The 17,304-nt window shown below is 34.7% G+C and overlaps 1 long non-coding RNA gene across 1 annotated transcript; it reads right to left on the bottom strand.

Annotated features, from left to right (window-relative positions):
- Positions 1 to 13,874: 13,874 nt before the first annotated feature.
- On the bottom strand, positions 13,875 to 16,402 carry LOC107003303. Its single transcript, XR_001454634.2, has 2 exons — positions 15,681 to 16,402; positions 13,875 to 14,375 (listed from the first exon to the last, which is right to left on the bottom strand). It is a non-coding gene; the product is annotated as an uncharacterized LOC107003303 (long non-coding RNA).
- Positions 16,403 to 17,304: the final 902 nt, after the last annotated feature.

Raw genomic sequence — 17,304 nt, 5'->3', positions numbered from 1 at the left:
ACACAAGCTAGAAAGTGTGGGTTCTTGTTGGTATAGGTGCCAATGCCTTTTTTAATGAGCTCACATTGAACACACTGTGTTGTCACCTAGAATTTGCCCCACTTGTCCGGTTGACTAAGTGATACAAGCTCTTGGAATGATCTTAGGCAACAAATTTAATGAGTGAAACAATTGGACATTATATCACTTTTGTGGCCAACCTTGTGAGATGTCTGATCTTTTCTTGAGTCCTTTGAGCCTTATGTTTTTCTTCGAAGAAACTTGAACAATTGTGACCCCTATATAACTATTCACCCATAACTCTCATTAACTGTGGTGAAAAGAGAATTTAATTCATGAAGTGTGAAAAAAAATCCCCCTTTGATTGCAAATGAATGGGTTACTAGATGTCAATGTGACTGTAAATAATGGGGTGAATTATAAACATGATCAAAATGTTGAAGAAAAGTAAGAAAGTGATGTGCAGACCACATTTTATGAGGGTAACAACAACAGAGCCAAAACGAGTGTTGATTGGAAAATAAGGGCAAACGTATGGTTGAAGTTATGTGTGTGTTCATCCTTATGAGTGTGAGATTTTTATGTGATTCCAGAACTAAAAATTGTTGAAGAATTGTGTGTTGATATGAAATCATCCTTGCTGTGAGGGAATTTGAGTACCTTTGTTGAGCTTGAACTTGCATTTGAAGCAAGTATTGTGAACCTGAGCATCTTTGGTAATGGTGAGTCACAATTTGAATCTTTGAGTGCACAGTTGATCCATGAGTTAGTTGGGTCTTATTGTTTGCATGCATGATTGACTGTTGTGTAACACTGTTTGAGACATCTTTATTGAATTAAGATTGAATTTTATTTGAGAATAAGCAAAAGTTTAAGTTGGGGATGTTGATGAGTTCTAGTTTGGGACTCATTTAGAGCTTTGTTTATTTAGATTTAGTTTCCTCAAATGCTCAATTCATTCCGATAATAGATTTTAAATCCCTAATTTGAAGGTATATGGATTGAGGAACAAAGTAAGGACCTTAACATACAAAAAAGAACAAAAACAGCTGAGGAATTGATGAACAGTGACCTTGATGATCGTCATAAATATGTATATTATATGGTATTGAGGCAGTGTCTAATGTATTAGGTTCACTGGAAGTCAAACGTCAAGGGATGGCTAAGATGTCCGACGACTAAGTCACCTATGTGCCTCATATTTTGTTCTATGTAGTTATGTGTTATTAATGAGGTTGTAAGATCTATAAATAAGTTATTATGATATGTATAGGCAGTGTGTCATGTTTCGTGAAGTTTGGAGGTAAAATGCCCATGAACGTCCATGACCTTTGAAAGATGTGCTTTGAAATGACCTTCTCTGTCTAAGCATGTTAAATTTAGTTTTATATGTTTGTTTTGGATGAAATTCGTGGGAGAGGTCCTAAACTCGTATACGGTCATCTTTGGGTTGGAAATGTATGGGAAAACATCCCCAAGGACTGAGGAAGAACCCATGTTGGAGGCTAAAACTACCCAAGGCAGTCCCACGTACAATTGGCAAATACGGCAAGTGTCCTGGTCGATGCCCCATAGGTGGTGGGCGTCGTCTTGTACTTCACCTAGGGAGCTAAAGGTTCATTTTTCAGTATCTGAACCCATCGATGGAGGACAGAATAGTCTGTGTGTGGACCTATGCGCCGTCTATGGGCAACCGTCGTTTGGGGTCTGTGATCCTGCATAGGCTACTGTTAAGTGAGTGGTGAAAGTGTAATTTCACCCCACGTCCAAATAAGTTGTTTGGAGGTTCCTTTACAGTCATTTGGGTATTTAGATGTGTATATATGTCTTTAACACATTGAGTATTTCATTCTTCTAAATCAAAACCCCAGAATCCCTTGGATTGTCTAATTGAGTGAAGATTCTTCATCAAATTGAATAATTATCTTCATTTAGGTACGGTTTTTTATCTTTGAAACTCTCTTCATCAAGGATCTCAACTCTCATAAAGTTTTCAAAGTTGAATTGACAAATTTCATGATTCTACCATGTGTTCTTGCATTAATTGGTTTTAAACGATTATTATGTATTAAATTCTTATTGTATTGGTGATTTTAACATAAATAACCTATGAACCCATGTAATTGATGAACCCTAGTTTTTGACTACTTTATGTGTTACTTGATATTGATCTAATATCTATGAATTATGGTTTAGATTTCTATGGGCTATCTAATGATGTAATAAGTGTATTCAATTGATATCTAGATAGTATTTGATTGATGAACTTACATTGAATTGATCTAATTTCATTGATTATTATGGTTTTATTTTAAATTGATGTTCATGGACATTTTTAGGGGTCTTATGGTATTGAGTTGGATGATTTGGCATTGAATTGAGGTGTTGAGGATGGAGTGGTGGTACCCTGACCTATTTTCTTTATTTTTATGTTATTTATACTTCAACTATGTTGTTATTTGTATGGTCACTTATGGTGGCGGTGTTTTGTGTTTTACTTGAACTTGATTTGGCCTTGTCGGCGTTACATTATGTATTTTGATGATCGTGGCCTTGTCGGCACTACTTGAAGTTATGTTGTTATTTGTGTAGTTTATTATGTGGAATATGACATTATCTATCTACATGTACAGTATTATGAAAGCATATGTGTTTTCCTATTAATGTTATTTAACTGATCATGTTAGACTATGACTTTGACTATAACACCTTAAAAATCCAAGACGTGTCGTAAAGCTTAACATAGGTTTCATAATTTTTATGTATTGTTTCTAATGTCCATTTTTAATTAATATAGGTCATTTAGGAGTTTTATGAACCAAAACATTCAAGAATATCCATGACGTCCGGGATGTTGGTTTAAAGGGGTGTTAGTCTGCCTTAGCCTATTTGACTAACTTTTAGGAGTCGAAAAAGTACAAAAAATGGTAGAAAGGTATCTAATAGGTGTTTGATTTGTTTCATGATTGAAATGTCTGGGTACAACTCCCCAAGGACAAACCAAGAGCCCTTGAGGAGGCCCCTTGTAGTTTGATGCAATACTGCCTGGCAGTGTGTATCGATGGGACAAAAGGCGGCTAGTGTGTGGATTGACGGGGCGTCGATGGCACCATCATCCCACACTTAGGCTTGTTGAGAAGGTTCCTTTACCCGCACAACCTCTGAACTAATCGACGGAGTGTATAAGTGAAAGCTACGGTCCGTGTATGGATCGACGGGGCGTCGATCCCACCGTCATCCCACACATAACCAATGCATGCAAGCCCCTCGCTTGCACAGTCTCTGAAATCATCGACCGAATACTGAGGGGTGAGGGACCGTCGACTCACAGACGGCCCATCGATCGGGGTCTCATCTTTGAGGGTCGAGTTTTCTTCGTAATTTAAGTTTCTCTCATTTTATTAGTTAGGGGGTTAGGTAGTTTAATAAGGTGTTAAGGGAGTCTAATTAAGTTGATTTAAGACCTAATATAAATACTCCGAACCATCATTAATCAAAAGACAAGTCTCAAAAAATCTCTTCCTTCTCTCTTATTTCTCTATCTACTTGAACTTACCATTGAATACTAGCAAGGATTAGGGTTTAGGGGATGAAAAGGGACAAATTCACCATCAAATTGTTTCCAAACGTTAAGGTATGGGTTCTATTCACCTTTGAGACTCTTTCCTCAAAGGGCAAAATAGATTTCAAAAGCTGAGTTTTCTTATGGGTTTCATTCAATTACGAAATTAAAGTTATTAATTGAGTTGTTAATGATTTCTTTAGGTTATATTGAGTAGATTATATGTAATTTAATTTTTTTATGGTAATTCTTGATGGTTTGTTCTAAATTGAAGAACATGATCCTCAATCCTTAACCTTAGGTTGTGATCTTGACCTATATTGTATTGTGATCATTCAATTCACTTGGTTATTATTAGATTACTATCCTATGGTGTTTTTATGATTAGATTAAGATGAATTATAGGCCTATCATGCTAGTTCTTGAGATTTGATATAGTTTATGAATTGTAAAAGTTAAATTAGCCTATGTATCATGTCTTAACTTGCGATCTAGTGTTGAATTATGTTATAGATATGAAATTGTCCTTTTTATGTTATTGGTTATCATTGTGTTATGATATTACTCCCCAAAAATTGGGTTGAGTTATGGGTTTATGGTAAGACCTTGATGATAGACTATGAGGAGGACTTGGTAAGTCTCAGAATCTCTATCTTTATTTCCAATTGTGATTAATTGTTATTAAGTCATGATATTACATTTGAATATGCTTTATACTAGGATAATACGGTGGTATGATGTTGAATTGAAATGTCTTGACTATTTTGTGAGTTTTATTAAGGTGTATGTGATATAAGGATGGTGAAAACTATCCATATGCCTTGATATGATATGAAATGCTAATATGTTAACCTCACTTGTATGAACTGTGATGAAAGGACTTATACCATACAATTATTATTGAGATCTTGTATGATGATGGTTATACATGGGGTAGACCCTATGAACTAAACTATGCTATGATCGGTAATTAAAGGCTTAAAGACATTTCAATAAAGGGACTTAGCTTAGCAACGAGTGAGCTTGACAATGGGAGGTGATGACTTTCCAAAGATGAAGATTCGCCCTATAGTTCTATATGAGATGTTGACTTCCTTAAGAGGAATACACATCCTATGGATTCCCATGAGAGGAGGCCCTAACTACAAGGTGGTATAAAGAGGTAATATACTATCTCTTCATTCTTGAATTATGTTGCCCCCATAGGAAGACTAGCTAGTAGGTCAACCTAGAAATCTACGTTTGTGTTTGGTTCTACTTTGGCCCGTAAACCACCTTCCATCAGTGTAAGGGTTTACAACACCGGATTCCACATTTAGATCATGTGGTCTATGTCGGTTAAGGCAAGTGTTCTCTGAAGTAAAATAAAGTAATGGATTATAAACTAACTAAGGTGAATTGAGAGGTTTAACTTAGCCTAGGTAGGGGTATGGGACTCTACTTATGCCATGCACTAGTTCACTTGGATGGAAACGTTAGGAAGTTGATATTATGTAATTATATAATAATGATGTGTATGATGATTAATATGTTGATTCCACAATGATAATGTCTATATATGGTGATAATTATCCTCTTGATATATGTAGTTGGACTATATTTTTAAAGTTGGACATTGGTTATGTTTTCTTGCTAAGTTTACTTGGCTGGGCAAGATTATGGGGCTTTGCTTGGTCATCGCACTTTTGACTTGAATGAGTAGTTGTCTTTCTTATAATGATATGATTGACTCTTATTCATTCTTGTGATATTGTTCCTTAATGATAGGGTTGTAGTAAATCATGGTTTCAAGTATGTTGGGATAAGTATTACTTGTGAGATAGTAAGCATGTTTTGTGAGTTGATATGACTTGCATGGATTTGCATTAAGTTCCTAAAAGGGTAAAATGGCATGTTTTAACTAAAAGTCCCTTTTCACATGTTTTGCTTGTGTATGTTCATAGGATCTCATGCATAGTATATGTGGAGTACTAACCCCATTTTCTTCCCTTTTCCCAAACATTTTAGGTTCCGATCATTGAAGAGTTTGGGAGGCGACATTGTTGAAGGCCTGGATTCTTCCTTTCATCCAAGTGAGGTAGGTCCTCAACTCTCGAGGAAATGCCATCATCTAGCTTACGGACTTGTTATGAGCTTAATGACTCTTTCATTTGTTTCCTTTTCAATTGAGTGCTATAGTTTTGTATGACCCATATGTGGTCTTGTTGGATTGATGTAAGGGCTATGCCCATATTGTGATATTCATTTAGATAGTATTAGATGAGGAAATCGTTGAGACTATTTATATATCTTTTATATTTGTATGTGCAATAAAGGTAGAAGGCTATATAACCTTCCTATGACCTAGCGAATCGATGAGTGTCTATCTGACCGCCTAAAGTTAAATTATACCAAGACCTGAGGAAGGAAACTAAGTCAGCGACACAAAGGAGTAGTCGATGCATCACCAAGAAGTTCCGCGAAGTAGTGATAGATCGCCCAAAGTTACAGACCTTGAGGATGCTGAATACTAGGGCGAAAAGGTGATAGAGGATATCAAAAGGTGGCTTACCGAGGAGTTCAGCGAGCCTGACTTACTTCATCGAATGGAGATTTGTAGTGTATTTTGGGTGACTATAAACTATATTTTTAACATTTAGTTTAGTGGTTTTGATTATCATTATTCATATTTTGATATTTTTGTTAGACATTTCAGCTTAGAGAACTTTTGTCTATAGTTTTCCTTAGCTTTGAAGATTTGAAAGTTTGCTTTGGAGATTTTGGAAGTGGTTTTTTAAATTTTCTTCAAATTTAGCATTGTAAAGACTAAATCTCTCTTACCCACTTGTAACGACCCTCAAAATCAACTAGTATGGACTAGATCTTCACTTGTGTTTTAAGGTCTATTAAATTGTTAAATTAATGTTAAAATGAGTTTATAGGTAAGTTCGGTCGAGTTTGATGTTAAACGTCAAGAACGACCAAGATGTTCGGAGACTAGTCAATTTTGTAGTGTGTTGTTATCTGTTTAGGTTAAAGTTAAGTGTGTTATTTGAGGTCTAAGTCATTGGTGATGACCCTAGAACATATATGAACATGTTTAGGGTCAAAATGTCCGGGTTTGACTTATACAAGGACCCACAAGGGGCCCTTGAGGAGGACCCTACCTGCTAGCCAAGAAGCTGCCTGGACAGCATGGTTGACGACTCCAATTGACAGCCAGTCATTTCATTGACAATTCGTCAATGATGGGCTTCCATCAGACTTTCAAAGACTTCAAATTGTTGAGCTGCAGATAAATATGATAGAACCCAATAACACGGCGTCAATCAACTGACGGTCCATCGATTAAGGGCGTTAAATGGTGCTGCAATTTTCTGCAGCCGTGCAGCCAACTTGGAATAAAATGGTAAATTCAACCAAAGTCTTTTTAAGTGTATGGACGACTTTTTTTTTTGTATTTACGTATTTTAAGTATGTTAAATTTGTTAAACCCTCTTTTAGAGTCAAGCGCCTAAATTAAAACCCTTCCCTCCCAAAGTTCTCTAGAAAAACCCCCATGGAAGCTCAAGGTCAAAGATGGAGCTAGAATTGTGGATTTGTATAGCTTTCTTATTCAATTATCATCGGATTTATTCTAATAAGGTATGATACTTCTTTATCTAAGGCTTTTCTATCACCTTAGAGTAAATTTTAACATGATATCAAAGATTTCAAAGTTTATGGAAAAGTCAAATATTTACACTAACTCATGGATTCTTAGATTAATGATTTCAACTAATTATATATGATATTATTGATGTTTCATTGATGATTTCCAATGAAAATACCTACGAACCCTGATCTTCTCAAATACCTAAATTTCGCTTATGAAGTGGGTTTATTGCTTATGATCTAATGTTGATGGAATTGAAATTATAATGAGTTGTATGGTTGATTTATATTGTTAATTATGCCATTATATTATCAATTGTATGATATTTTAAGGAATGGTAATCTTTGTATTGGAAGAGGGTAAGTTGATGTAATTCCCTTACTAATGTAGAATTGATATCTAATTACTTTTGTGTGGTATGGTTCACTTATGGTGGCGGTGTTGACTTCTTTTTCTTATTATGATCATGGCCTTGCTGGCATTATTATATGAATTCTAGTAGTATCATGTTAGGGTATATATGATGGTATAATGTGAAGTTGGTTATATGAAGTAATGTGATTATGTGCAAGGTGTTATGACATACATGAATGTATAAAGTGAAGTTATTATGTGATATATGTAATGTAGATAATGTGAAGGTGTTCATGTGATATTGAGGTGATCTTGTATAAAGCTATGAGATATTGTGAATGAAAACATGTTCCTCTAAATGTTGGTATGTGCTGATTATACACAATGAAGAGGTTTTACATGTTGATATGGTGTGTTTTTTAGGTAGACCTAGTTGTTCCTACTTGATGCGTGAAAGTTATGTTAATGTGATCTCTTGACTATGTAGGCTTAGGAGCTCTTGTCATTAATGTATGAATTAATGAAAGTCATGGATCAGTAGACGTAATGTGGTACCCTTCTATGAATGACTAATGTGAAACCTTGAATATGAAAAGAAGGTTAAGAATGAGAAACCTTGAATATGAAAAGAAGGTTGAAAATGTGAAACCTTGACTGTGAAAAGAAGGTTAATAATGAAGCCTTAAAGTGGTAGACCGTAATGGTTCTCTTTATTGAGTGGAATGATGGACTTAGAGGTAGGTTGGCTTGAACCACATGAAACTATGTTTAAGAAGTTCATAAGGGCTATCCTAATGAACCTTGCTCGGCAGTCATTGTGGACCCCTTCTAGGTAGTGGTATTATGAGTTGGTAGGACAAAGAAATGGTACCTTCTCATATAATAATGTGCAAATGAACTTACTCTATGAGAAACAAGGCAAAGCATACAGTGTATATGCTTGTGGTAGTAGCGCTTCTTGAAATGTTAGACTAAAGTACAAAGAAGCCCTTGATATCCCTTAACCATATGGCTTCATCGGATGTGTCCTAGTTCTACCTTTGGCAAGTAGAACACGTTCTATGGTGTGGGGTCTTATGTCACCGGAATCCATGCATAGCTAGTTTGGTCTATGTCGTTTAATGCCTATTCTTATCATGTGGTATGTGCATTCTAGTTATTGGATAGGTTTTGCAGTTTGTAGGTAGTAGAATAGGACGCTATTTACACATGACACGAGTAGGCTTTGAATATTCTAAAGCGAGTTCCCTAGGTCTTCTAAGACCATTATATGAAGTCAACTATTTTTCTAATTCTTTGTTCAATGGCTTGAATGAATAATTTTCACTAAGTGAAAGTATTTTTAATAGAAAGGTTCTTATCTAAGGTGGCTTTGAGGATAACTCAGGAGTGATTGAAGAGAATACATGGGTGGTCTCTTCATGACTTACTTAGGTGGGTGTTAGAGTAACATTAGATAGAGAGTGTAAATGATGAAAATGCTTACTTGATGAATATGGAATTAAGTTATTTATGATGATACTAGTTGAATTTTTCTTGTATGTGATTGTTGACTTGTATTATGTCTCTTAAACTCTTACGATGAAGTGTTTTATGAAAATGTCATGAAAGCATGTTTCTATACTAAATGTTCCCTTTTTGCATGGCTTCCGTACTTAGTGTTTAAATATTCTAACCCCTTCATTTCCCCTTTTTGATTAAAGTGTAGGGATTGGATGTCTTGGTTTGCTATTGATGATGGATAGGTTGATAAGGGTTGAAGATGAAGCTTTAGTGAGTTCTCATTGATTCGAGGACAAGAACTTTATGTTCTTTTATGATATTTTCGTCTTTATTTTAAGTCTTGTATGGGTTTAGTTCCAAATATTGTACTCCAAAAGTTATTAGATGGTTTAATGAGACATATTGTAAAGTAAGATGTTTTAAAGTCTTCTGCTAGCTAATTAATGAAAGTATTCTTCGTGTGTGAAGAAACATTTAAATTATTCTCTATTTTTAAGTATCCTATGCAATGAATAATCCATGTGTCTTGTATGAGACCTTTGAGAGGTCTAATATGCCGGTTATGGCTACGCAGTACTCCTGGGTTGTGACAAACTTGATATTAGAACATCAGGTTTCCGGTAAGGTCTTAGATTTTCTCAAATTACATCTAGTAGAGTCTTGTTCATAATGTGAAGCATAGTACATTATGAATAGGGGGCTATTAGGTGGTAAGAAAGTTTCACTTTTTCATTCTTCAAGTCGTGCCTAAAAGTTTTGTTCTATGATGCCTTTCCCTTGTTCCTTATGTGATGGTCCTTTGACTGGTAATTCCCTTTTTAGGGTTGTGTTGTAATGTTAAGGGAGAGAAAAGATTATAGGTGACTTGATAGATGGGATATATAAGGTTTTGATGATAACCTTAGGTTGGATGACTTACCTTTTAATGGTGAGTATTGGTGGTAGAACCCGTATTGGATAAGTTGTGCTATCGAGGTAAATTGAAAGAGATGATGAAGTATGGTGTTACAAATTATAGGTGTGATGTGTGAGAAGGTTTGATGTTGGTACGCTCTGACCTTATAATGGGAAGAGATGATGTTTCAAAGGGAAAGTTTGACTTTCTCCTAGTAGGGGATGTAATGGCTAGAGGATGAGGTCTTCAAAGTCTTTGGTGTTCATGAGATTGGATGGATTTATGTTGTAGTTTCAAGAGGTATTGTCAATTGAAGAATTGGGTTAGAATGGTGTAGTTGGGTTGATGTTTCTTGATTGAGATTCTTATGGTATGTTCATATTGACCTTAAAGGGTTTTCTCCCAAGTGGGGTCGTATTAGATGGGTTTCTTCCACGTGGGGGAGTATGGTGAATAGTAAGGGTGTAGGGAGTGAGATATCCCTATCTTTTCCTTATGTGCCTATTCAAGCCTAAATCTAAGAGTTCTTAGTAGATTTGTTCATGTTATGGAATCTTTTCTGAAAAATGAATTTACAATTATTATCTTTACGATATGCATGTTTTGGTTAGTTTCATGTTAAATTAGAAAAGGAGTTTTCATACATATAATTCACTCATGTTCATGTGAATTGAGTGTAGATTTTCTATTTTCTTAATGAGGTGACATTGTGAACATGCCTAAATAGTACATGAGTTGACTTGTTGAGCATGCCTAATGTGTTATTGAGAAATTTCATGTTGAGCCTTTATGTGGAAAATTTATCTAAATGTGCTTTCTGTAAAATGTTGCATGATTTTAATTTCATTAGAAATTTCATGATGTTCTAAGTGATGTCTAAATGAGCATGGTGTGATGTGGAGAAGGAAGTTCCTCCAAATATAAAATGTGAAATGTGAAGTCTAATGCATGATGAGTTTGTAGATGTACTTCTTACCTTCTTGTTGTGTTTTGAGTCTCTTATATGTGGATTTGATGATCCTCTTAGCTTTGTATATTATATTTTTGGTTGTATGATGTTGTATGTTGTTGGACGCTTGTGAGTCATTGAATCCTCGAAAGTGTTTTGGTGTCATTCAAGGACGAATGTTCCCAAGTTGGGGAGAATGTAACGATCATAAAAATGACTATGATGGACTTGATATTCACTTATGTTTTAAAGGCTATTTAATTTTTAATGTTATATTAAAACTATTTTACAGCCCAGTTCGGTTGAGTTTGATGTAAAATGTAAAGGAACTACCAAGACGTTCGGGGACTAATCGTTTGTGTGCTAGTGTGTTCTTATGTGTTTCTATTGATGTTAAGTGTGATATTTCAGGTCTAATTACGTGGTGATGACCCTATAACCTAGATGGTCATGTTTAGGATCTGAACGTCCAGGTACGACTCCCTAATGACCCACAATGGCCATTGAGGAGGAACACACCTTCTAGGCAAGAAGTTGCGTGGAAATCATGGTTGACGACCTTAATTGAGGGATCGTCAATATAGGGAATCGATCAGACCATCAAAGATTGCAAATTATTGGTCTGCAAAACAAAATGACAGACCCCATTGACGGTCCGTTTATTGAGGGCGTCAAATGGTATTTTCTGCAGCAGTTCGGCGAACTTGGGAGTGAAATGGTAAATTCACACCAAGTATATTTAAATGTATGTATTAATTTTTTACGTGTATTTATGTATGTTAAGTATTTTAAATTTATCAAACCCTCTTTTAGACTCAAGCACCTAAATCAAAACCCTTCCCTCCCAAAGTTCTACCAAAAAACCCCCATGGAAGCTCAAGGTAAAAGTTTGAGCTAGGGTTGTAGATTTCTATGGCTTTCTTCTTCAATTCTCATGTTATTTATTCTAATAAGGTATTGTACATCTTTATATGAGTCTTTCTATCATCTTAGAGTAAATTTCTAAGTGATTTTAATGTTTATGAAATAGTCAAATTTTCACTCTAACTCAAGGGTTCTTGGATGAAACAATCTCAAATCATTAGATATGATATTATTCATGTTAAATTGATGTTTTTCAATGAAATTCTACGTGAACCCTTAATGTTCTCAAATACCTAAATTTTGCTTATGAAGTGGATTTATTGCTTATGACATAATGTTGATGGAATTGTGATTGTAATGAGTTGTATGGTCGATTTCTATTGTTAATTATGATGTTATATTGTGAATTGTTTGAAATCTTAAGGAATGGTGATCTAGGATATTGAAAGAGGGTAGTTTGACCTAATTCACTTACTAATGTAGAATTGATGTAGACTTATTGTTGTGCAATACGGTCCACTTATGGTTGCAATGTTTACTTCTTGTTCTTACTGTGATCATCGCCTTGTCGGCATTATTTTGTGAATTGTAGTAGTATCATGTCAGGGTATATATGAAGGTATAATGTGAAGTTTGTTATATGAAGTAATGTGACTATGTGGAAGGTGTTATGGCATACATGAATATATAAAGTGAAGTTATTATGAGCTATATGTGTGATGTTGCGTAATTTTAAGGTGTTCATATTATCTTGAAGCGATCTTGTATAAAGCTATGAGATATTGTGAATGAAAGCATGTTCCTCTAAATTTTGATATGTGATGATGATAGACTATAAAAAGTTTTTACATGTTGATATGGTTTCTTTTTTAGGTAGATCTAGTTATCCCTACTTGATCCGTGAATGTTATGTGAATGTGATCTCTTGACTTGGTAGACTTAGGTCCCCTTGTCATGTCTATTTGAATGAATGAAAGTGAAGGATCGGTAGACCAAAAGTGGTACACTTCTATGAATGACTAATATGCAAACTTGAATTAAAAGAAGGTTAATAATGTGAATCCTTGAATAAGAAAATAAGGTTAAGAATGTGAAATCTTGAATATGAAAAGAAGGTTAATAGTTAAGCCTAAAAGTTGTAGAAAGTAATGGTTCCCCTTCTTGAGCGGAATGATGGACTTAGAGGTAGGTTGGCATAAATGACATTAAACCATCTCTAAGAACGTAATAAGATCTATCTTAATGAACCTCGATTTGTAACCCTTGTGGACCCCTTCTTGGTAGTGGTATTATGGTAAGTCTAAGAAACGGTACCTTCTCAAATAGTAATGTGTGAATGAAAGTACTCTCTGAGAAACAAGGCAAAACACCGAGTTGATATGCTTGTGGTAGTATTTGTACTTGAAGAATGAGACTATAGTACAAAGAAGTCCTTGATATCCTTTAACTATGTGCCTACATGGGATGTGTCCTAGTTCTACCTTTGGCAAGTAGAACACTTTCCACGGTGTGGGGTCTTATGACACCACATTTCATACCTAGATAGTATGGTCTATGTCGATGAATGCCTATTCTCATTATGTGGGATGTGCACTATTGTTATTGGATAGGATTTACAACTTTTATGTGTTTAACGAAAATATATTTTAAAAGGAAAAGTTACTAAGTTTCGAAAAATAAATTAATCTTATGATTTAAGAAAAATTGAAATTTTCTGAGTTAACAGAGTCGCAACTTGATTTTTTAGTAAAATCAAGAAAAACTTACAATTATTTTTCAAAAGATTTAAAACAGATAAAAATCGATTGAAAGAGGGTTCGAAGTTCAAATGTACATTCCGAGAATGTATTACGTCCTCAGAGTGCCCGCTAAATCACAGTTGACCGGCGATTTGACTAAATGACCATTTTAGAATAATTTTCAAATATTATCTAAATAAAGTGAATTCAATTCTTTTATTCTTTTACTACTTCATTTTACTTATAGTTTAAAGGGGAGATAAACAAAAGGGGAAATTTTTTAAGGAAAATAAGTTAAAGTATTGACAAGACTAAGAAGTAGAATAAAGACTAAGTAAAATTGTATATATATAAATAAATTTTGAATATATATATATAATGAAAAAAAACGACTACCATTGGGGATTAATTAAATTATAATGAAAAGTGTTAGTCAACATAAGGACCAATAAATAGAGAGATAGAGAAAGGGAAGATCTAAACTTAGGCCAATTTGCCCAAATTCCACTAAGTTGACCTTTGGCCCACCTGTCCTATACTAAATTAACCAAAAAACATGGGCTTGCTGCGCCCATTTTTCAGCAACTTACTTCTGCTGGAAATGGCTTCAGGCTTCTGGGTTTTAGCTCCTTTTAAAAATTGTGTATATGCTTTATGTTTATTTGGGTATATAGACCGTATACGATCCATTTTTTGACTTTCCAATCCTGTATTTTCGCTGCACCTTGTATTTGCTGCGTGTGTTTCACATTTTTTGCACCTGCATTTTGTATATTCCGATCCTATATTGGTGTATCCAGAATGTATATCAACCTGTTTTTGGCCTTCCGGGGCTGGAAAATTAATTTTCAGCAGACAAGTTGCTGCTTTTCAACCTGTATGCAATTTTTAGAGGGTGACCGACTCGGAGGGGATAATTTGAGCCTCTTTGGCACAATATGATATGCATAGAAATAACGAAGAAGTCCGATAAACTCGTTCAAAGGGGTTCATGCAAGGAAGAACAAAGGAAAGATGGTTAATACATAATCTTAAAAAAACAGATTTATTCAAAACACAAACTTTTACCCAAGTAGAATAAAATATGGCATGAATACCAAAAAAACCTTAATATTGGCATCTTGAAATTGGAGGAGTCAGAGAAAACACATAGAAAGAAAAAAATAAACAAAGCCTACAACCAACTTACTTTATGAAACTAAGCCATTTAGTCAACAATAAAACAAAAAAAAAATCAATTAACAGGAACTTCAAGGCACTAAGAAAATGCTAGAAAATTGGAAACTAAGACAATCTATGACCACTTATATAACTTTCGGCTCCAAAGAGTAACAAACACATATTTGAATAATAATATGAGGGGGGTCATTCAAAGGGAGAGAAAACAAGAACAAATTACACTACAAAATATGTGACTAGGAAACCGTCATTAAACAATAGCAGACCAAAATAACGAGGAGAAAGTGTCTATCGTACTATTGATAACATTAATATGTCTCATGCAAAAAATAAAGTTAACTCTCCTTGCAAATTCTGATGGCGCCATATCATCATACTAGAATGACATGAAGTAAGCGATATTAGCAAAGTAAAGTATTTTGAGCTAACAAACAAAGTAGTGATGTCCGGAAACAAAATACAATAGCAATATCACCTAATCAAACATATTTAATATAAGCATATGCAGAACGCTCTGGGCTGTAGCATTAAATAAATACACCTAACTAAACTTGAGGAAACAGTGATACTCACAAAAGATACTTCGATCCTATCAACGAGAAGACCATTTTAATAACAAGGCACCGAGATTTTAACTAAATCGAAACATTTGAACGAGGGAACTTAAGGCAGAATATCGCAGGCTAGAGCATAATCACATACTACACATGAGGCAATAATCAACACCATATATATGTTAGAGATTTCATTGGATGAAAACAAGCTTTTAAACCTGGTAGCAAACTTGGTTAATACAAACAACGACATGCATAACTGCACGTCTCATGTTTCATACATCTAAAAAACCAAACTATCTAATCTTGGCTATAGTATAATCAATAGTGAACCAAGGAGAATGAAGGCAGGCAAGAGAGAAAGACAAAGCTAGTGAATCGATCAAAACACCCACGACTCGCCAAAAAATACATCTACCAAGGGGTTGGAACTGAAATGGTGCTTACCTTCCTAAGTGCAACGAATTAAGGCAAGACGAGCAACAGAGACAACAACTTTCGCGACGAGACACGGAATACAAATGAACAGAAATTCACAGCAAAATCCCAAGCTTCCAGCCGAACTACGACGCTTTGTATATATGTTCTTGTATATACTTTTGTTTTTAGGTTGTGAGTATTTTCTCCCAAGAACAATTTTCTCAACAAAAAAGAAAATTTATTAAGGTTAAATCTCTTGCGCCCCTTTACCAGTAAACCAATAACGAATATATAGCATAGGGGGCTAGGGTTTTCGAAAAGAGGGGGAAAACTATCAAAATTCGGATGAGAGGGCGGCTTATTTAAATTTTGAAATCCCAAAAACATTCACAGATCTGGATAAACTTTTTTTTTGAAGTTTTAAACTTCGTTACAAAAATGGAAGGGGAAATTGACGCCAAGGATTGATCTACCCATCCCCGCCACCAGGGGGACTAATCTCGATGAGCAAGGACAATTTTGCGTGTCTCACTTTGAAGTTGTGACTCGTACAAAAACAGGGGCGAACATAGCGATATTTGCAGGTTCCCGTTGCTGAGTCTCACACGAAGAAGGAAAAAAAGAGCGCGTGGGTATGGGGTGCACTCTTTGCAATACGTTACTAAATTTTATGGGTCGTTCACGACTGGTTGCGCGTGAAGAAGAAGAAGAAAATCGGGGCAGGTAGGAGTAAAGGTTGGGGGTCGGATGGGCTGGATGGATTTAATTCTACTGGGTGTGGAATTTAAAATGGGCTTTAGAAAAATGAAAAAGGCCTGGGGGATGAAATATTGGGCTGGTCGTGCTGTAATAGATATTGCTTGACTTTTTTTTGAAAAAAGAAAGTAAATTGTCTGCCGAAAATTTAGAAAAGAGGCCCCATTCTTGGTCGCTTCAAATGGGTTTAAAGTTAAATAGCTAACCAAATCGAATTTAAGCTAAAGTTTTAAAAAAGATGGATTAACTAAAAACTAATTAATGAGATTTTAAATTTTAATGACATAAAGTGATTGATTTAGTTATATGCCTAAGATTCGAAGAATGCAACTTCACAATATAGACAAAAATTATTTAACAAAACTATTAAGCAAAAAATTAAAATTCTTTGGGACGATTTTCGAATACTTATAAAATAAACGAATGATATATAAAATTATTCAAAACATAGATATTATCTAAAAATTATATGTACAAAAAAAGTGATGAAATTATTAAAAATAACTTTCTAACTATATTATTATTATTATTATTTTTAAAATTTTATAAAAATAATTATTTCAAATCGTTTGAAATTTGTGAAGCTCTATAATTAATTGCTATGGGGAGGGCCAAAATTAGGTGTCAACAACTATCCCTCATTTTACTTAAATTGATGCACGAAATTCAAGGAAAATGAAGTTGACCAATCCAATTTTGACCGACCACGTATTCATCTTTAGTAAAAGAACTTGGTACGGAGTTTAAGAGTTATGGCATAACCTCGGAAATGGATTTTCTACATATCTCAGGATATATGAGAATTCAGGTCACTTGTAGTTCGATAAGTTTGATTTAACGCACAATTTTGAACAATTTCAATAGACATCTCGATATCGGATTATGAAGGGACTAA

The sequence above is a fragment of the Solanum pennellii genome, chromosome 11, assembly GCF_001406875.1.
Source record: "Solanum pennellii chromosome 11, SPENNV200".
Lineage (NCBI taxonomy): Eukaryota > Viridiplantae > Streptophyta > Magnoliopsida > Solanales > Solanaceae > Solanum > Solanum pennellii.
Note: the sequence above shows the minus strand (reverse complement) of the source record. Positions and strands in the feature narration are given on the sequence as shown.